The 20,921-nt window shown below is 42.2% G+C and overlaps 1 protein-coding gene and 3 long non-coding RNA genes across 10 annotated transcripts in view; 2 read left to right on the top strand and 2 right to left on the bottom strand.

Moving 5' to 3' along the window:
* Positions 1-14,994, top strand: part of LOC144334134 (uncharacterized) — a 53,103-nt gene extending 38,109 nt beyond the window's left edge. The window contains exon 3 of the long non-coding RNA XR_013403586.1: positions 14,039-14,994. This is a non-coding gene — a long non-coding RNA (uncharacterized LOC144334134). The remainder of the gene's footprint in view (positions 1-14,038) is intronic.
* The window catches only part of PACS1 (phosphofurin acidic cluster sorting protein 1), a 172,156-nt gene that overhangs the window by 43,968 nt on the left and 107,267 nt on the right, over positions 1-20,921 (top strand). The gene's annotated exons all lie outside the window — the stretch shown is intronic.
* On the bottom strand, positions 1,940-8,796 carry LOC144334145 (uncharacterized). The gene is made up of 2 exons (XR_013403598.1): positions 8,718-8,796; positions 1,940-3,265 (listed from the first exon to the last, which is right to left on the bottom strand). It is a non-coding gene; the product is annotated as an uncharacterized LOC144334145 (long non-coding RNA).
* Positions 9,763-12,486, bottom strand: LOC144334137 (uncharacterized). Its single transcript, XR_013403589.1, has 2 exons — positions 12,305-12,486; positions 9,763-11,432 (listed from the first exon to the last, which is right to left on the bottom strand). It is a non-coding gene; the product is annotated as an uncharacterized LOC144334137 (long non-coding RNA).

Raw genomic sequence — 20,921 nt, 5'->3', positions numbered from 1 at the left:
TCAAAAAAACAAAAAAAAAACTCCTAGATTCTAGTTGGGGAGACATGTACTAAATAAGATAACACAAATAAAGGGCAATATATAGTGTATTCGGTAAGGACAAATGCTAGGTAGAAAAAACGAAGCAGGGGAAGAAGACAGGAAGTGTCAGGGGTAGTACTGTGGCTTTATTATTATAAATTGTTTCCTTTTAAAAACTATGTGTATTATTTTATGCATTAAAGCATTGCTCTGAGAAGGGGTCCTCTGACTTCTCCAGACTGCCAGAAGGGACCCTGGCATTGAAAGGGTTAACGAGGCCGGGCACAGTGGCTCACACCTGTAATCCTAGCACTTTGGGAGGCCCAGGCGGATGGATCACTTGAGGTCAGGAGTTTGAAGCCAGCCTACCAACATGGTGAAATCGCATCTCTCCTAAAAATACTAGAATTAGCCAGGCATGGTGGCAGGCGCCTGTAATCCCAGCTACTGAGGAGGCTGAGGCAGGAGAATCGCTTGAACCCAGGAGGCGGAGGTTGCAGTGAGCTGAGATCGTACCACTGCACTCTAGACTGGGCAACAAGAGGAAAACTCCATCTCAAAAAAAAAGAAAAAAAGAAAAAGACAAGGTTAAGGACCCCACATTACAGTTACAAGACCAGCCCTCAACATGTGATTAAAAGATGTTTGTTATGGCCGCCAGGTGCAGTGGCCCATGACTGTAATCCCAGCACTTTGGGAGGCCGAGGCAGGCGAGTGATCACCTGAGGTCGGGAGTTCATGACCAGCCTGACCAACATGGAGAAACCCCATCTCTACTAAAAATACAAAATTAGCCAGGCGTGGTGGTACATGCTTGTAATCCCAGCTACTTGGGAGGCTGAGGCAGGAGAATCTCTTGAACCCGGGAGGTGAGGTTGCAGTGAGCCGAGATTGCGCCATTGCACTCCAGCCTGGGCAACAAGAGTGAAACTCCATCTCAAAAAAAAAGGAAAAAAAAAAGATGTTTGTTTCCTTTTTGATGCTTTATGTGATAATGATGCGGTAGACTTTCCACATATCTCCCTATTATATCTGGTAATTGTGGCTTTAAATTATTTGAAGCTGTCATTCACTGTTGAGACTAGCGTTTGTAGGATGTTTTTTCCATTTGTATTCTGCAGAACCCCAGGGTACCCTGAAGCCTTTTTGGCACATGTGGGGGGCATTTTAAACGTATGTTTGGTGGAGTATTCGTCTGTGTTAGTCTAAACAAATAATCAGATGCCTGGCCTTGAGGGAGGTATAAGTAAAGAGGATAGACTAAGTGGTTGGTGCATATTTATGGAACATAAACAGCATAGATTGTTAACAGATGCAACACACAGGTGAACCACTGATTTAACCTGTTATGTGTATGCCATTGAGCCACTATCAAGACCTTGAGCTGCTACCTAGTGTCTGTATAAAGATAAGAATTTCCAGCCAGGGGCCAGGTGCTGCAGCTCATTCCTATAATCCGGGCACTTGGGGAGGCTGAGGCGGTAGGATTGCTTGAGCCCAGGAGCTCAAGACCACCCTAGGCAACATAAGGAACTTGTCTCTGCAAAAATGGAAAATATCAGCCAGGTGTGGTTGTGTGCACTGTATTCCCAGCTCCTTGGGAGGCTGGGGTGGGAGGATCACTTGAGCCTGGGAAGTCAAGGCTGCAGTGAGCCATGATTGTGCCACTGTACTCCAGCCTGAGTGACAGAGTGAGACCTTGTCTCTAAAAAATAAATAAATAGAAAAGATTTTCTAGACCAGGCGTGGTAGCTCACGCCTGTAATCCCAGCACTTTGGGAGGCTTAGGTGGTCCGATCACCTGAGCTCAGGAGTTTTAAGACCAGCCTGGGCTTAGGCAACATGGCGAAACCCCATGTCTACAGAAAAAAAAAAAAAATGATATTCTGAGCTTATCGTCTCGTTATTTCCTTCTCTCCCTTCCCAAATATTTTTTTGAACATCTATGTCAGCTAGGAATACAGAAATTAAAAAACGAAAATGTTGCTTGCCCTCGTGATTGCGGAGATATAGGCAATTGAATAATCAACCATAACATGTTATGGTAAATGCTAAGATAGAGGTAGGCTCAAGTGTCAGTAAAAACACAGAAGTGGGACACCTGAGCTGAGTGGGAGTGGGGGTGGCCCAAGAAGGCTTCCTGAACCAGTGGCACCAGATGGATGAGGGAGAGGCCCCCTGCTCCCTGCTTGTCCTCTTCTGTCTTCTGACCAGTAGTGTTAATACTTCTTTGGTTTAATGCAGGATCGCCAGACTCTGTGGCTTACAACCTGTTTTCGTGTAGCCCATGAGACTACCTTTCTAAGTACTATAGCTGAAAAACATCAAAAGAATAATAATATTTTGTGTCATGTGAAAATTATATGAAATTCAAATTTCTGTCTATAAACCTTATTGGAACACAGCCATGCTCATTCGTTTGTATGTGGTCTGTGGCTGCTTTCTCCCTGCAATGGTAGAATTAAACAGTTGCATCAGTGACCTTATGGCCTGCAAGACCAGAAATATTTAGGCCCTTTACAGAGAAAGCTTTCTGGCTCCTGTTTAATGCTTTAACTGTTCTACTGAAAGGCAGGAGGCTGAAAAAATGATGGTAGTCAAAAGGAATGCATGAAATCCTGTTATCTTCTGTTAGCTGGTTGCAAGTAGTACACAGGATATATTTGAGACATCTCTTCCTATCTCCCACCAAAGCATAATTCAGGCGGATCTCAGTGCACGGGCACGGGCATTTGCCTCATTCTTGTTTTGTCTGTTTTTAATTTAGTTATGGGAATATTTTAATATCTCTCAAAAAGAGCGTATCTGGTATGAGTCAGAATGATTACAGAACATGCTTGCCTGGAGAATAGGAAATGTGGGATCCACTCCTGGTGTGCTGTTAGCTGAAGGACGTCAGAACTGTCCTTTAACCTCCCTGTAGGTCTCTAAATGGTGGGATTGTTTGGGGATTACACTAGATCATCTCTAGGCACCTTTCAGCTCAGTAGAGACATTGCTGCGTGGTGGAAGGTGTGTCCTGGGTGTGAATCCTGGTTCTGTCCCTTTCTGCCCAGGAGACCTTGAGCAGCTTATCTAAATGCTGTGTGCCTTTGTTAGCTCATCTGAAAATGTGGCCGTAAGAATGACCTCATGAGAATGGAATGAGATCATGTTCTTAAAACTCTTGGCACTAATAGGTATTTAATCTACTATACCTGTGAAAATTATGTCTGTGAACTCTTTTTTTTTTTTTAGACAGAGTCTTGCTCTGTTGCCCAGGCTGGAGTGCAGTGGCACAATCTCGGCTCACTGCAACCTCTGCCCACTGTGTGCCACCAAGCCCGGTCAATTTTTGTATTTTTAGTAGAGATGGGTTTCAGCATGTTGGCCAGGCTGGTCTTGAATGCCTGACCTCAAGTGATCCACCTGCCTCGGCCTCCCAAAATACTAGGATTACAGGCGTGAGCCACCGAACCCAGCCTGAATGCTAATTATATACTTCATTTTAATCAAACTCAATTTGTGAAATAGCTGGATTTAGGATTTGCTTAATGAAAGAGATATGGGGTTCCTTTAAAAGCCAGCTTTTCTACTAGAATCAACATTATTTGAATTACATGCAATTATATGAGATCGTATCAATGCATAGGAAGCTAGACATGTATTAGATTGTGGTTAAGGGCATAGGCTTTGGAGTCATAAAATATAGCTGTGGTTCAAAGCCTGGTTTTGCCATTATTTACTAGCTGTGTATGATCTTGGCCTTCCATTTCCTCCTGGGAATGGTGATAATACTTGCTTTGAAGATTGAATGAAATTACCCATATGAAATGCTTAGCATGGTGCCTAAGTAGTGCCACTCTGAAGTTTCATGGACTCCTCCTCTCTGGACACATACCTATGCTCTGTCTGCTAGAACTCCTCACTTCTATTCTCCTAACTTACTTACCTTCAGAGCTCAGTTTAAGGGACATCTTCATGAAATCCCCCTCGCCCCAGCCCTGTGCTTGCACAGGGCCTGTGCGTACCTGTCTCTGCTTCCCACTGTGTGCAAGCCCTACCTCCTCCTTTTATTGTGCTTCACTTTATTGCCCTTCACAGATGCTGCATTTTTTACAGATTGAAGATTTGTGGCAACCCTATGTCGAGTAAGTCTGTTGGCACCATTTTTCTAATAGCATGTGCTTGCTTTGTATCTCTGTGTCACATTTTGGTAATTCTCGCAATATTTAAAATTTTTTCATTATTGTATTGGTTTCAGTGATCAGTGATCTTTGATGCTGCTATTGTGATTGTTTTGGGGTGCCATGAGCTGCGTCCGTATGAGACACTAGACTTAATTGATAATGCTGGCATGTGCTCTGACCGCTCCACTGACCGGCCATTCCCCCATCTCTCTTCCTCTCCTCAGGCCTCCCTATTTCATGAGATATAATATTGAAATTGGATCAATTAATAACCCTACAATGGCTTTTAAATGTTCAAGTGAAAGAAAGAGCTATGTGTCTCTCACTTTAAATCAAAAGCTAGGAATGATTGAGCTTAGTAAGGAAGGAATATTGAAGGCCAAGACAGGCTAAAAACCAGGCCTCTTGCAGCAGTTAACCAAGTTGTGAATGTAAAAGAAAAGTTCCTGAAGGAAATTAAAAGTGCTACTCCAGTGAACTCCGGAATGCTAAGAAAGCAAAACAGCCTTATTGCTGATGTGGAGAAAGTTTCAGTGATCTGGACAGAAGATCAAACCAGCCACAACATTCCCTTAAGCCAAAGCTTAATTCAGTGCAAGATCCTGACTCTCTTCAATTTTATGAAGGCTCACAGAGGTGAGGAAGCTGCAGGAGAAAAGTTTGAAGCTAGCAGAGGTTGGTTCATGAATTTTAAGTTAAAAAGCAGCGTAAAAATGCAAGGTGAAGCAGCAGGTGCTAATGCAGAGGCTGTAGCAAGTTATCCAGAAGATATAGCTAAGGTGGCTAGATGATTAAACGAAGGTGGCTACACTGAACAACAGATTTTCAATGGAGATGAAACACTGCTTCTTTGGAAGAAGATGCCATCTGGGACTTTCATAGCTAGAGAGAAGTCTGTCTGGCTTCAAATTTCAAAGGACAGGCTGACTCTCTTGTTAGAGGTGAATGCGGCTGGTGACTTTAAGTTGAAGCCAGTGCTCACTGACCATTCTGAAAATTCTAGAACCCTTAAAAAATTATGCTCAATCAACTCTGCCTGTGCTCTATAAATGGAACAAAAAGCCTGGACGACAGCGTATCTGTTTAGAGCATGGTTTACTGAATATTCTAAGCCCACTGTTGAGACCTACTCAGAATAAAAGATTCCTTTCAAAGTATCACTGCTCATTGACAATGCACCTGGTCACCCAAAATTCAGATGGAGATGTACAAAGAAATTATGCTGTTTTCATGCCTGTTAACACAACGCCCATGCTGCAGCCCATGGATAAAGGAATATTCTCAATTTTCAAGTGTTATTAGTTAAGAAACATTTTGTAAGGTTATAGCTGCCATAGGTAGTGATTCCGTTGATGGATCTGGGCAAAATAAATTTAAAACCTGCTGGAAGGGATTCACCATTTTGATGCCATTAAGAACATTTGTGGTTCATGGGAGGAGGTCAAAATATCAACATCAACAGGAGTTTGAAAGAAGTTGATTTTGACTCTCCTGGATTATTTCAAGGTGCTCAAGACTTCAGTGGAGGAAATAACTGCAAAGGTTGGGGAAATGGCAAGATAACTAGAATTAGAAGTGGAGTCTGAGGATATGACTGAATTGCCGTAATCTCGTGATAAAATTTGGATAGATGAGCAGTTGTTTCTTATGGATGAGCAGAGAAAGTGGTTTCTTGAGATGGGACCTTCTGGTAAAGATGCTGTGAACACTGTTGATAACAATGTATTACAATAATTTATAACAATAACTATGTATTACATAAACAGTGACAAAGCAGCAGTAAGGTTTGAGAGAACTGAATCCAATTTTGACAGAAATTCTGCTGTGGGTAACATGCTATCAAACGTATTGCATGCTTTAGAGAAATCTTTAATGAAAGGAAGAGTCAGTGTGACAAACTTCATTGTCTTATTTTAAAAAATTGCCACAGATACCCCAGCCTTTAGCAGTCACCATCCTGATCAGTCAATAGCCATCAACATTGAGGCAAGACCCTCCACCAGGAGAATGATTGCAACTTGCAGGGGGCTCAGGTAATTGTTAGCACTTTATTTATTATTATTATTTTTTATGAGATGGAGTCTTGCTCGGTCGCCCAGTCTGGAGTACGGTAGCACAGTCTTGGCTCACTGCAGCCTCCGCCTCCTGGGTTCAAGCGATTCTCCTGTCTCAGCCTTCCAAGTAGCTGGGATTACAGGCACGTGCCACCACGCCTGGCTAATTTTTGTATTTTTAGGAGAGACAGGGTTTCGCCATGTTGGCCAGGCTGGACTTGAACTCGACCTCAGGTGATCCACCTGCCTTGGCCTCCCAAAGTGCTGGGATTAAAGGCGTGAGCCACTGCGCCCGGCCCAATAAGCTGTTTTTAAACTAAGGTATATACTTTTTTTTTTTAAGACACAATGCTATTGCACAGTTAATAGACTACTTATAGTATAAACATAACTTTTATATGCACCAGGAAATAAAAAATTTCATGCGACTTGCTTTATTGCAGTGGTCTGTAACTAAAGCCACAGTATCTCCTAGGAACTATTTACTTGCTATCTCCCTATCAGACTGTGAGACTGTCAAGGGCAGGCATTCTGCTCAGCTTTGGCAATACTGTCTAGTGGTGAACAAGACGGAACTGTTTCAGGCCATGGGCATTCTAGTGGGAAGACAAATATTTAATCACAAGTGTGCAAAATGCTGCCATAGAACAGGAGTGCAGTGGAGCATAATAGGAGCTCTGGACCTTGTCTGAACATGTCAAAGAAGCCTTTTTTCTAAGGAGTGATTGTTTGTTTAAGTTGAAACCTGAAGGATGTGTAGGAATTAGCTAAGTGAAGAGTAGGAAGAGTTCCAGGCAGAGAAACTGTGGACACAGTGGCTTTGGGCAAGTTACTCAGCTTTTCTCTGCTTCAGTGTCTTCATCTATAAAATAGTAATAATATAACCTAGAGTTACATAGTTAGGGTTGTTGTGATCATAAAGACAATATTTCAAGTCATCATCTAATATTTCTGAAGTGGGGCGTAATTGGTTCCTGCAGGATAACTTCTGGGTCCATGTTTATGTATTGAATGGCTAAATGTATGGATCTGCTTACTGCACTTTAACTTGTTCTTTACCTGCTCTAAAGCCTTTCTCTCATTTTAATGACAAGAACAGTGCATTTTGCCTTTCAGTGAGTTTGTTAATTATGGAGATCAAACTCTGCCTTTCATTACTGTGTAAGTCTCATGGTGTGTCAGACTTCTTAGGTCAGTATATGTCATCAGTTAGAATGCTTTCACCTTCAAGAAACAGAAAAGCCAGCTCAGTGACTTAAACACACAGATGTTTATCATTTCAGAAAACAAAAGTCGGGCAAGGGTGAGTCCAGTGCTGGTTAACTGAGCAACTTGGCAAAGGCATCAAGGAGCCAAGTTCATTTTGCCCTCCTGCTTTGTCATCCTCAGTACAAGCTTGCCCACTGGCTCCCCGTGGTCTCAGGTGGCCTGTCACAGTTCCACGTGCCACAAGGAGACACCAGAACATCCATTGAGGAGGAGAAACGGTTTTTTCCATGTCTGTCTCTTTATTGATGAACATTTGGGTGACTTCCTCCTTTTGTCCATTGTGAATATGCTGCTTATGAACATTGGTGAACAATAAATTCTTTTAAAAAATACAGCATCTGGGAGCTAAGCTATGAGAATGCAGAGGCATAAGAATGATATAGTGGACTTTGGGGACTCGGGGGAAAGGGCGGGAGGCAGGTGAGGGATAAAAGACTACAAATTGGGTACAGTGTATACTACTTGGGTGATGGGTGCACCAAAATCTCAAAAACCTATGGAAATAAAAAATTAAAGTACCACATCAATTAATGCGTAGACCAAATCTTATTGCAATTAAATCTCTACTTTTAGCATCATTTGCTGCAGTGAAGTTCTAGTATTTGAAATATTTTGAGCCACTAGCTTGCTGTTTAATGGGATTTGATCCCATAGTAAAGAAAATATAAACCAAATAAGTCAAAAGGATCTTAGAAGTAATTTTATTCCATCCTCTATTTTGAAGATGTTCTGGATTCAGAGTGATTTTCCAGGGTCAGAGAGCTAAGTCATGTTAAATAATTCAAAGTGTATGAAAATATATATTACAGATTCAAGTAGAGTAACCAGGGGTGTCTTTTGCCTCTAGTCTTACTCTAACCAGTGTCTAACTATGCCTGTGTAGATAAAATAAAGTAGAAAACTGGGATAATTTGGGTATTCAAGTAATTGAAGAAAATTACTCCTGTTTAAAATATCTGGGCTGGCCGGGCATGGTGGCTCATACCTGTAATCCCAGCACTTTGGGAGGCTGAGGCAGGCAGATTACTTGAGGTCAGGAGTTCAAGACCAGCCTGGCCAACATGGTGAAACCTCATCTCTACTAAAAATACAAAAATTAGTCATGCGTGGTGGCCCATGCCTGTAATCCCAGCTACTTGGGAGGCTGAGGCAGGAGAATTGCTTGAGCCCAGGGAGCAGAGATTGCAGTGAGCTGAGATTGTACCGTTGCACTCCAGCCTGGGTGGCAGAGCAAGACTCCGCCTCAAAAAAAAAAAAAAAAAAAAAAAAAAAAAAAAAAAAAAGTGGGCGACTTTAATATTTATCTTTTAGGTATTTGCTCCAGTAGTCCACTTAATGTGTTAGTGTTCGACATTACTAGTGGGATTTTGCTCCTCGTGCTCTATTTTCTGATTTCTGTCACCAGTGATTTCATAGTTGTATACAGTAATCTCTGGTTAGAGACAGAGGCAGTGGCCTGCTGGGGGCACACCAGATGGAAAGTGAGAGTTCCTTGTTTAGGGCTTTATTTTGCCCTTGACTTCAGTAATCAGGGTGTTTCCTTGTTCTGAAACACGCTTGTGTTAGTCACGACAGGTTCATAACTGGCAGACAGGTGATCCTTGAACAAGTAAATCCCAGTGGAACCAGAAAACTGGGTCTTGTTTTCCTTAACTGGAACCTGACTTAGAATCAACTATTGAACTGGGAAAAAAAAAAGTGTTAGCCATTAGAAAAAGAATTTAAATTACTGGTCTGTCCATATTTAGAATTTCTTGCAATCATTTCCACTGTATGTAACACTGAAATCCTTTGTGGTTGTCTGCTGCAAAAATGAATCTTTGACCCAGCAACTTTAAATGCTTTTGACACCTTTGGGAATTTTGAGAATTGTTAATTTAATCTGCGCTTGTCCTAGGTGGGGGCGGGGATGAGGGAGAAGTGATGTCCTTTTGTATTCGCAGTTATGCTGTTTGTAAGCAGAGGCTTGTGCTTCTGGAACTTATGTTTACCAGGGAGTGATTATTAGCATAATAAGTACCATATTCTAGCTTTTATTTCTGGAGGCAGTAAAGAGCCAGCCAAGCAGAGAGAAGAGTGGGAGGTGACTGGCAGCAAGGGCCTTGTCGCTATTAGTGCAACACTACTGCAGGTGGAGGAGTGTTTCATCAAAAAGCAGGAAGAAGGGGAGGCCTTTTCTGCCTATGACTCTTAACTTCCCTGCATGCTTTGTCTTTACAGGCCTGCAGTGAGGTTAGGATGCAAACAACTTTCTTTTCTTTCCCAACCCAAGCCCATCATGGGTTCTCGCTAACTGATTCTTCTTCTCTTAGTAATTATTTAGCTGTCAAGCAGGGACTTGCCCTGACAAGGAGAACGGGACGATCACTTGACCAGGCCCTCTGGTTCCTGTCTACACAATGTCTGTAGTCCCTTCTCTCAAAGACTCAGTGTTTAGACTCACATGTCTCCCCGAAGGGAAGGAGGAGGCATTCAAGTAGAAACACACTTACGTCAGCAGGTTTTCTGAACCCCCAGTGAATTTTGAGTTCTCAGTGCAACCTTCCCCTGCTTCACCGTTACTGTTTCTTCTCTGTGCCTCTGTTTTGCGGTTGGGAAAGTGGAAAGGATCCTGACTCCGGAGGAAAGTGGAGAAGAACCGATGGGCCCAAATGCATCAAGGGCCTCCCTTCAACAGAGAACCGCCTGGTCCTTCTCACTTACACGTGCTGTCTGAGGGCAGCGCGCTCATGGGAGACGTTGAAGAGGTGTAAGAAGGCTTCTCTGTGTAATTGGGGAGCAGGACATGCACACAAAGACAAGTGCATCAGGGCACGTTCAGTGTGTAACTTAAAATAAGTGACAGGCATAATATGGTGGGCAGAACTGTGTGTGTATTTCAGATAGCGATTCAAGGACTGCTTGTCGCTTTGTAGGAACACTGTAGGCCAGAATCAGTCTGTTAAATGGGAGTTGTTGTCCTGTGACACTTTTCTAGATTAAATGGTCCTGATACTCTATCATAAATGCTTTTATTTTTAGTTAGTTGAGGAAGAAGATGGTATTTTTCAAAAGTGAGACAGAAAAATGCATATGGGACATTATATGTATGTCCTGGTATGAGTGCACACCCCCACCTGTGAAGCAGCCTTGCTGCTAAAGTAGATCCCGAGTTTGATAAAACGCCTAGATCTTACTATGTATTTATAGGAAATATGTAGGACGGAGAAACGTTGTAAATGGCCTTTTGGGGATAGAATCAGCAAATTCCAAACTGCATTATAGGATAAACAGACCAGTTTTTTCAACAAATAAATCATAAGGGGAAAAGGTGAGATTGAAGAGATGAATGAATAGTCATATATGATTGATTCAGACAAAATGAAGAAAATGTGAGGCAATCTGGGAAATGTGGACACTGACTGATTATTTGATGCCATTAATGGTATTAAGAAGTTTATTTTATAAAACAAACCAAAAACAAGAGGAAATTTATTTTATGTTGAATATTGACAACAAAAAATTAAAATTTAAAATTTTGTTGTTAATTAAGTGTGAAAATTGTGGATGAGTTTTTAAAAAAAATCTTTTAAAGAGACATATATATTGAAATATTTACATGTGAAAAGAAATGTTGTCTGTGATTTGCTTCAGAATAACCCAGGCAAGGGAGTAGGTGGGAGAATTGCTGACACAGGATTGGTTATGCATTAAACATTGTTGAAGCCGGGTGTTGGACAAACTAGGTTCCATTCTACTGTTCTACTGTGTATATGTTTGAAAATTTTCAAATATAGAGTTAAATTTTAAAATTTAACAAGTTAGGCTGGGTGCGGTGGCTCACACCTGTAATCCCAGCACTTTGGGAGGCCAAGGCGGGCAGATCATGAGGTCAGGAGATCGAGGTCATCCTGGTTAACACGGTGAAACCGTGTCTCTACTAAAACTTCAAAAAATTAGCTGGGCGCAGTGGTGGGCACCTGTAGTCCCAGCTACTCGGGAGGCTGAGGCAGGAGAATGGCGAACCTGAGAGGCAGAGCTTACAGTGAAACGAGATCGCACCACTGCATTCCAGCCTGGGTGACAGAGCGAGACTCTGTCTCAAAAAAATATAAAATAAAATAAAATAAAATCTAACAAGTGAGTAAGGGCCAGGCACAGTGGCCCATGCCTGTAATCCCAGCACTTTGGGAGGCTGAGGTGGGTGGATCACCTGAGGTTAGGAGTTCGAGACCAGCCTGGCCAACATGGGGAAACCCCATCTCTACTAAAATTACGAAAATTAGCTAGGCGTAGTGGTGTGCGCCTGTAATCCCAGCTGCTCGAGGCTGAGGCGGGAGAATCACTTGAACCTGTGAGGCGGAGGTTGCAGTGAGCCAAGATCGCACCACTGCATTCCAGCCTGGGCAACAGAGCCAGATTCCATCTCAAAAAAAAAAAAAGTGAGTGAGATATCTTGACAAAAGGCAGCGTAGTGGTTGCCTGGAGCCTGGGTAAAGGGGCAGCATGGCTGCACAGGGGCACAAGGGATCCTTTGGAGTGATGGGAATGATCTGTGTCTTGGCTATGATAGCGATTTCATGGGTACATACATTTAAACTAATCAAACTGTTCATTTAAATGTGTGTGTTTTGTTGTATGTAAATTATACTGTAATGTCAATTTAAAAATTGATTAAAATTAGTAAGAAGGGGCCAGGTGTGGTGGCTCATGCCTGTAATCCCAGCACTTTGGGAGGCTGAGGTGGGCAAATCACCTGATGTCAGGAGTTCAAAACCAGCCTGACCAACGTGGTGAAACCCTGTCCTCTACTAAAAATACAAAAATTAGCCAGGTGTGGTGGCGCGGGCTGTAATCCCAGTTACTTGGGAAGCTGAGGCAGGAGAATCACTTGAACCCAGGAGGTGGTTGCAGTGAGCTGAGATCGTGCCACTGTACTCCAGGCTGGGCGACAGAGCAAGACTCCATATCAAAAAAAAAAAAAAAAGTAAGAAGGGTTTTAAAAATATTATTATTATTATTAAAATAGAGACGGGGCCTAACAGTGTTGCCCGGGCTGGTCTCGAACTTCTGGGCTCAAGCGATCCTCCCTCTGCCTCCCAAAGTGTTGGAATAATGGTGTGAGCCACTGTGCTTGGCCAGTAAGAAGGGTTTTTATGCATTATACACATAGTGTGGAATCAGTAATTTCAGAGGCGTGAGGCACCCAGCACTGCTGGGCAGCAGGGATTACCTGACTTGTGCTGCATCTTTATTTTTCCCTTCACCTCAAGTTAACTTTATCATTCATACTTCTGATTTTGCGGTAGTGTCTCTAATTTCTCCTTGCAGCTGTAGAGTCAGCTTGAATTTTGTGATGTTTGTCCATGTGTCTGTCATCCAAAAGGACATGCATTTTTATGCTAGAATAAATGATGTTAGGAGGACATCTACCCATTTATGATAATTTTTTAAACATTCAATTGGCTACGTTGTAATAGTCAAGCACTAAGGGTACACCTGAGCTGAAAACAATTCAGTTGGAATCTAATTTTGATTTATTTTCCATCCAGTCCACCAACCAACCAACCAACCAGTCAGCCAATCAGCATTTATTGAATGTATTCTTTGCACCATCCACTGGGTTGGGTTTTGGGTGCATGAGGATGAATATGATACAATCCTGCCCTTAAAGATACAACTTTCAGGGTGAGAAGATAGCTGTGTATATGTATAATTTCAGCAGCATGACAAGTGCCATGGTCAAAGTGAGTGCAAGATGCAATATAGTCTAAGGCCACATTTATGCATGTTGGCCTCCTCCCTCCCTCCCCTCTAGCCCGCTTCCTTATCTGGTAAGTCAAATGAATCAAATGTCAGGCAGTTTGGAGAGTTGAAGCAGAAGGAAGCTTCCTTCTGCCCCTATAAGTTTGTTAGTTTTTCTTCCAAATAAAAATTTGTTATTTTTACAATACCATTATATTGACATTGCAAGGGTCCCTGGTGTTTTTATTGTTTTCTGTTGTCACTTTGTATCTCTTCTCCCATTCCCATCCCACTCCCATTAGCATCTTCTCTGATGTGTTTAATATGTACCCTTGGATATATATGTATCCTTATGTGGTGTTTTCTGTAAATTTATATAAATAGCATTACATGATAATTCTCATTCTGATTCTTTCTTCATTTAAAACTATGTTTTCAAGTTCTGTTGGTGTTGTGTTTATATGGTGCTTTTAGCCACTGCATTGTATTTTTATTGCTCTATCTGCTGCCTTTTATTTATCTGTTCCCCTAGTGACGGACACCTCATTTGTTCTCCCTGTACCACAAACAATGCTCTGTAGGTATAGTGGCTCACATCTATAATCCCAGCACTTTGGGAGGCTGAGGCAGAAGGATCGCTTGAGACCAGGAGTTCGAGACCAACCCGGGCAATGTGACAAAAACCTCATCTCTACCAGAAATTAAAAACTTAGTTGGGCGTGGTGGCATGTGCCTGTAGTCCCAGCTACTTGAGAGACTGGGGTGGGAGGATCGCTTGAGCCCAGGAGGTTGAGGCTGCAGTGAGCCTTGATTGTGCCACCACTGCACTCCAGCTTGGGCAACAGATTGAGACTGTCTCAAAAGATAAAAGATAAAACTAAATAAATTAATAGGAAAATCCTCATATATGTCTTCTTACAAACTTGTACAAGAGTTTTTCTGGCTAAATACCAACAAGTATAATTGTTGGGTCACAGAGTATAATCATATTTAATTTTACTAAGTAATGCATGATTGCTTAATTTGTATTTCCACTACTAAGTGCAGTCCTTAGTATTTGACTTTAAAACTTGTGTGAGTTTGGCAGGTTTCACATGTTATTAATATCTTGTTTTAACTCACATTTTTCTGATTACTAATGAGCATGGCTGGATTTCTGTGTATGTTGGGTAGTCTTTGGATTTTCCTTTTATGTATGACCTAGTCATATCATTTTCCTATTTTCCAGTAGAGTTTCTTATATATTCTAGCTGTTAATCTTAAAGCAGTTACAAATGTTTCAGATGTCTTCTTCTGTCCCTCATCTACCTGCTAACTTTGTTCATGATGTCCTTTATTCAGCAGAAATCCTTTGTTTTAATTTAGACATTTCCTTTGCTTTTTCCATTTATAAAGATTTGTGCTTTTCGATGTCTTACTTAAGAAATATTTTCTGGGCCAGGCATGGTGGCTCATGCCTGTAATCCCAGCACTTTGAGAGGCCAAGGTGGAAGGATTGCTTGAGGCCAGGAGTTTGAGACCAGCCTGGGCAACATAGCAAGACTCCATCTCTGTGTACAAAAAAGGCATTATCCTATATTTTCTTCTAATTAGGTTTATATGTGCCTCAATTTACATCTCCAGTTTAATCTTTTCTCTGATCTCTAAATTTGTGTACTCACTGTCTGCGTGATAGCCGCACCTAAATATCTAATAGATATCTCAAATTTAGCATTGCTACAACTTATTTTATCATTTCCTCATTAAAAAAAAAAAAAGATCTGTTCCTCCCCCAGTCTTTATTTATCTAAGTACACGTGTCCCTCGGTGTCTCTGGAGGATTGGTTCCATGAGCATCCCTCCACAGTGGATACTGATATAGGTTAGCTTTGCGTCCCCACTCAAATCTCATCTTGAACTAGAATCCCCAAGTGTTAAGGGAGGAACCTGATGGGAAGTGATTGGATTATGGGGGCGATGTCTTCCATGCTGTTCTTGTGATAGTGAATTCTCGAAAGATGTGATGGTTTTATAAATGGTAGTGTTTTCCTGCGCTCTCACACACCTCTCTCTCCTGCCACCGTGTGAGACAGTCTGTGCTTGCTTTCCCTTCGCCATGATTGTGAGTTTCCTGAGGCCTCCCCTACCCTGTGGAACTGTGAGTCAGTTAAAATCCTTTCCTTTATAAATTACCCAGTCTCGTGTAGTATCTTTATAGCAGTATGAAAATGGATTAATACAGATACCAAAATCCACGAATGCTTAAGTTCCTTGTATAGTGACACCGTATATGCATATAACCTACACACATCCTCCCTCGTATTTTAATCTCTTGAATACTTATAATAGTTAATACATTGTAAATGCTAAGTAAATTATTGTTATACTGTATTATTTAGGGAATAAACAAGAAAAAGTCTGTACATGTTCAGTATAGATGCAACAAGCCTTTCCCCCCCCCCCCAAATATACATACATGTATATATTTTTTGAGATGGAGTTTCACTCTCTTGCCCAGGCTAGAGAGTACAATGGTGGGATCTCTGCTCACTGCAACCTCCGCCTACCAGGTTCAAGCAATTCTCATGCCTTAGTCTCCTGAGTAGCTGGGATTACAGGCATGCGCCACCATGCCCAGCTAATTTTGTATTTTTAGTAGAGATGGTGTTTCACCATGTTGGCCAGGCTGGTCTCGAACTCCTGACCTCAAGTGATCTGCCTGCCTTGCCCTCTCAAAGTGCTGGGACTACAGAAGTGAGCCATGGCGCCTGACTTTTTTCCTAAATATTTTTGATCCACAGATATGGAACCTGTGGGTACAGAGGGCCAACTGTAAATGGTGCTGCTTTCCACCCTGTTGCTCAAGCCAAAAACCCCGGAGTCATCTTTGCTTCTTTTTCATGCTCTGCATGTATAATCTGTCAGCAAGTTTTATACATTCTGACTCCAGAAAATTTCTGGAATCTGTCCTGGGCTCTTTATGGTCTCCTGCTGCTCCTCTAACCATGTCATCTGTCTTTTGTATAGCCATTATTACTCTGCTTTGCAGAGTTTATTTGTTGCATTTATTCATTAAAGACTCTTACCTCAGCTTCATAGTTAGCTTTGTAAGATAGAGCACTAGGTCTGGCTGGCCATATGCTGCCAGATGGAGGAGCTGAGTTTCTTTCTTACGTTCTGCTCCTTGGCTTCAGTAGTGGCTGCTGGAGGCATCACTGCACTGATGCTTGGGGCAAAAGATCTTGCCAACCTCTGTGCAGGTCGTTGGAACAGCTGATAATGTCCGTGGTTTATAATATGATGTAGATCAAGAGATGTCATTGAAAGATTTTTGCCTGCCAACAGGTCAGAGTCTGAAGACCATGCCCAGGGTGGCACTATCATAGTTCACTGCAGCCTCTGATTCCTGTGTTCAAGCTGTCCTCCAGAGTAGCTGGGACTATAGGCACACACCAGTATACCCAGCGAACTTTTCAATTTTTTTGTAGAAATAGGGTTCCGCATCTGTTGGTCAGGCTGGTCTGGAACTTCTGGCCTCAAGCGATCCTCCTACCTCAGCCTCCCAAAGTGCTGGGATTACAGATGTGAGCCACCATGCCCAGCTAGACTTCTTTGTTAAATGTACCTTAAAGCAATGCTTTCTTCTTTTCCCATCACAAATTTAATTATTTATAAAAATATCTAGTGGAAAGAAACTGGATTAGCAAGCCAGACAGATACTTGTCCTGGCTAAGTGTGATACTGGGCAAGTTGTTGACTTCCTTCTTCAGTTGCCTGTGATATATACCCCATGTTTATTCTAATTTCTTAAAGATATGAGAACCTAGCTCTAACATATGCATAAAATGCCTATTCCTGAGGCATTGATCACACTGTCATTGTTCCAGGTTCCTTTCCATCCTCCCTGAAATCTCCATTAGCATAATTCCCCACCATCCCCATGTGCGGAGTCCACTGCCCCACCATATGCTGCTGCCCTCGACTGTTCTGAGGCCGGCTGAGTTTCAGAAGTAACGGACTTGGTGATTAAATTTCTTTTTCTTTCTTTCTTTTTTTTTTTTTTTTTTTTGAGACGGAGTCTCGCTCTGTCCCCCAAGCTGGAGTGCGGTGGTGCAATCTCAGCTCACTGCAACCTCTGCCTCCCAGGTTCAAGTGATTCTTGTGCCTCAGCCTCCCTAGTAGCTGGGACCTACAGGTGCCTGCCACCACACCTGGCTCGGTGATGAAATTTCTTCAGCTTTCTCTGGCCCTCCCTACTTCTGGAATCCAAATGACATGCTACATAGCGTTGCCGTTTCTGATTTGGATGCACAAATATAGGGACAGATGGGTGTGTGTGTGTTTTTGATTTTTTTTTTTCTCTGTTAATCTGGCTGTAAAAGCATTTCCAATGGCTAATAGTTTAGTATATGTTCCCATTGTGGGAGCAGCCTATACATACAGAAGTCCAGTTAGGTAGGGCTCCCTGTACCCTGGCGCCAGGATGTTGTTCTGACCGATGGTGCCCCCTGATGGCCAGTGTAGAAATTTGGTCACGGTGTCATCTTTTTCTCACCATCATGGGGGATTCCCTTCACTCCCCAGCGTTTTCTCACTTTTATTCTGTCTTGAATCTTAGGTAATTATGCCTGAGATAATCCTTCTTATCTCCTCTTTGGGTTTCTTATTTCTTCTCTTATTTATTGCTCTCTTACCTCAAAAATATCTTATTTCAGCTGGGTGCAGTGGCTCACGCCTGTAATCCCAGCCACTTTGGGAGGCTGAGGCAGGTGGATCACCTGAGGCTCAGGATCACTTGAGGCCAGGCTGGCCATCATGATGAGACACTGTCTCTACTAAAAATACAAAAATTAGCCAGGTGTGGTGGTTCAGCTACTTGGGAGGCTGAGGCAGGAAGATGGCTTGAACCCAGGATGTGGAGGTTGCAGTGAGCTGAGATCACATCACTGCACTCTAGCCTGGGCAATAGAGATAGACTGCATCTCAAAAAAAAAAAAAATCTTATTTCTTCTCACCACTCATTCTTTTCATTATATTTGAACTAAAAGCTTTTCCCAGTAATGGCTAAAAAGTACCTAGTGGCGTGTCCATATCAAAAAGAAAGGAAGCCCTTGATTTTGAAGAGAAATTAGAAGCCACGCTAAGGACTCATGGTTGCCAACTTCTCGAGCTCTGAGATAGGTAAGGTGCTCCCTTCAGAATCTTTATGAGTTTTTGTTAGCTCTTCAGCTTTCTCCAGCCAAAATTGCTTTGGTTTAAGCTTTAAAACTCAAGATAAATGAAGGTTCTTCATTTTAACTTTAGTTGATAAATTACTAGTATTACAGAGTGATTTTCTGTGTGGAAAACATGCCAGTGCTGTCACCCAGACACACTATGCATGGGTTCAGCATGTACCATGGCTGCCTGAGGCCTGCCCTCCTCCCTGCTGGCCTCCTCTCCTGTGCTACTTTTTTTTTTTTTTTGAGACAGAGGCTTGCTCTGTCACCCAGGCTGGAGTGCAGTTGCAATCTCAGCTCAATGCAACCTCCACCTCCTGGGTTCAAACAATTCTTCTGTCTCAGCCTCCTGAGTAGCTGGGATTGCAGGTGCCTACCACCATGCCCGGCTACTTTTTGTATTTTTAGCAGGGATGGGGTTTCACCATGTTGGCCAGGCTGGTCTCGAACTCCTGATCTCAAGTGATCCACCTGCCTTGGCCTCCCAAAGTGCTGGGATTACAGGCGTGAGCCACCACACCCGGCCTTCTGTGCTCCTCTTAACGTAGTTTCAGATTCTGCCCAGGTGCCTTCCAGACTAGCTTCTGGAACACTGTCCACCTGTCAGTTGAATTCTTGAGCTATTGATTTGTCTGTGACTTTTAGCTCATAATTGAACTGTTGTAAATAACATAGATATGTAAGTATGTCCCACGGGTTATGTGACTATAAGCACATAACCCTCCAGTACTAATTCACTCTCTTTCAAAATTGTGCTTTTGCTTTTAGTGTTTGGGGAGCCCAGGAGAGGAATGTGAAACAGGACTGCCCAATCCTACTAACACACACACACACAGACACACAGACATGCCAAAAACCAAAACAAACCAAAATATTCCTGAGTGCAGGAGTTGTGATTTAACAAAACCTTCATATCTTCTTCCATCCCCACTCCAGAGAACACCCTACTTAGAATAAAAATCTAGGATTGATGAGCACTATGGCTTCCAGTCTTTATGGAGCTGTGAGAACCCATCGTTACTTGATTTATTCTTCTATCTTTTCCGGAGTGGATGTAGTCTTTGAATAGAATTGCATAATTTTAGGGTTTTAAGCACCCTTAACAATCGTGTAGTTTAGTTTCCCATCTCATGCCTTCCAGAAAACTTCATACAAGTTGACCCTCATCTAGCCTTGGCCTGAGTGCTTCCACTGAGCCAGAATTCAGCACTTTTTTAAGCAGGCCCATTCCATCGTATGGACTGCCCGAAGTATTAGTAAGTTCTGTATGTTCAGCTAAAACTTAACTCATGGAAGTTTCCACCCTGAGTCCTGATTCAACCGTAGAAACAAATGACTCAGTTTTTTCACTTCTACAGAAGTGGCCTTCAGCTATTGGAGGACAGCGCCCAGCCTTCGTAGGCTCTCCAGCCCCAGCGTTGCCCACTTTTCTCTTGGCTTTTTGGGCTTTTTTCTTCTTGATTTTTGGGGATTTTTGAAAATAGCCCTATGTCTTGGATATGAGTCACAAATTGCTCCCTCCCCTTCATTTTGTCATTTGTCTTCAAGCTCTGTTTACATTGGTGTTTGCCATGCAGAATTTTTTCTTTAATGTAATAAAATGTAGCCATCTTTTTCACCATGGCCCCTGGACTTCATGCATTTAGAGTTCATTTATACTTAGAAAGGCCTTGTCCACTTGAGGCTATTTAAAAAATACCCATATTTTCTGCTAGTAACTAAATGGATTTGTGTGAGTGTGTGTGTGTTTGTGTGTATGTACGTACTTAAATCTTTTATGCATCTAGAATTTATTTTAAAATAAGATGTGAGGTAGGGGTTCAAATTAATTTTTTTTCCAGCTAGCTGCCTAGTTACTCTAACATTATTGAATTATTCATTTTTTCCTGCTGTTTTGAAATGCCATTATATTAAATTCATGACACACTTTTAGATTTTTTCCTAGAATGTTTCATATGTTTTATTTCCAAGCAAACCACCACACACATCTTATACCTTCATTGTTGAAATTTTTAACCTAAATGTAAAACTTGTTATGTGCTTACCTGGCATCCAGCTGGTCGGGATGATCTGACTCTGCTCCTTCCTGCCTCAACAGCTTCCTCTTGTGTGCCACCTGCAGGTTAATAAGCATCTCTTATGTCATTATCCAGGCCATTGACCAAGGGGTGACAATAATGTTGGCCTTTGTAGGGCTGTCCTTTGGACTCCAGTGGAGAACCATTACTCACTCTTTCCTATTTTAGAGATGCAGCATGATAGGTTAAAAAGTGCTTAGGGTTTTGGTTTCAGTTGCAGGACTGAATTTAAGCATCCCTTCTATTCATTCTCAGACTTTAATGTGAACAGGAATAACCTGAGGATCTTATTAAAATGCAAATTCTTTATTTTTATTTTTATTTTTGAGACAGTGTCTCGCTCTGTCGCCCAGGCTGGAGTGCAGTGGCACGATCTCGGCTCACTGCAAGCAAGCTCCGCCTCCCAGG

This window comes from Macaca mulatta, chromosome 14 (assembly GCF_049350105.2).
Source record: "Macaca mulatta isolate MMU2019108-1 chromosome 14, T2T-MMU8v2.0, whole genome shotgun sequence".
Lineage (NCBI taxonomy): Eukaryota > Metazoa > Chordata > Mammalia > Primates > Cercopithecidae > Macaca > Macaca mulatta.
Note: the sequence above shows the minus strand (reverse complement) of the source record. Positions and strands in the feature narration are given on the sequence as shown.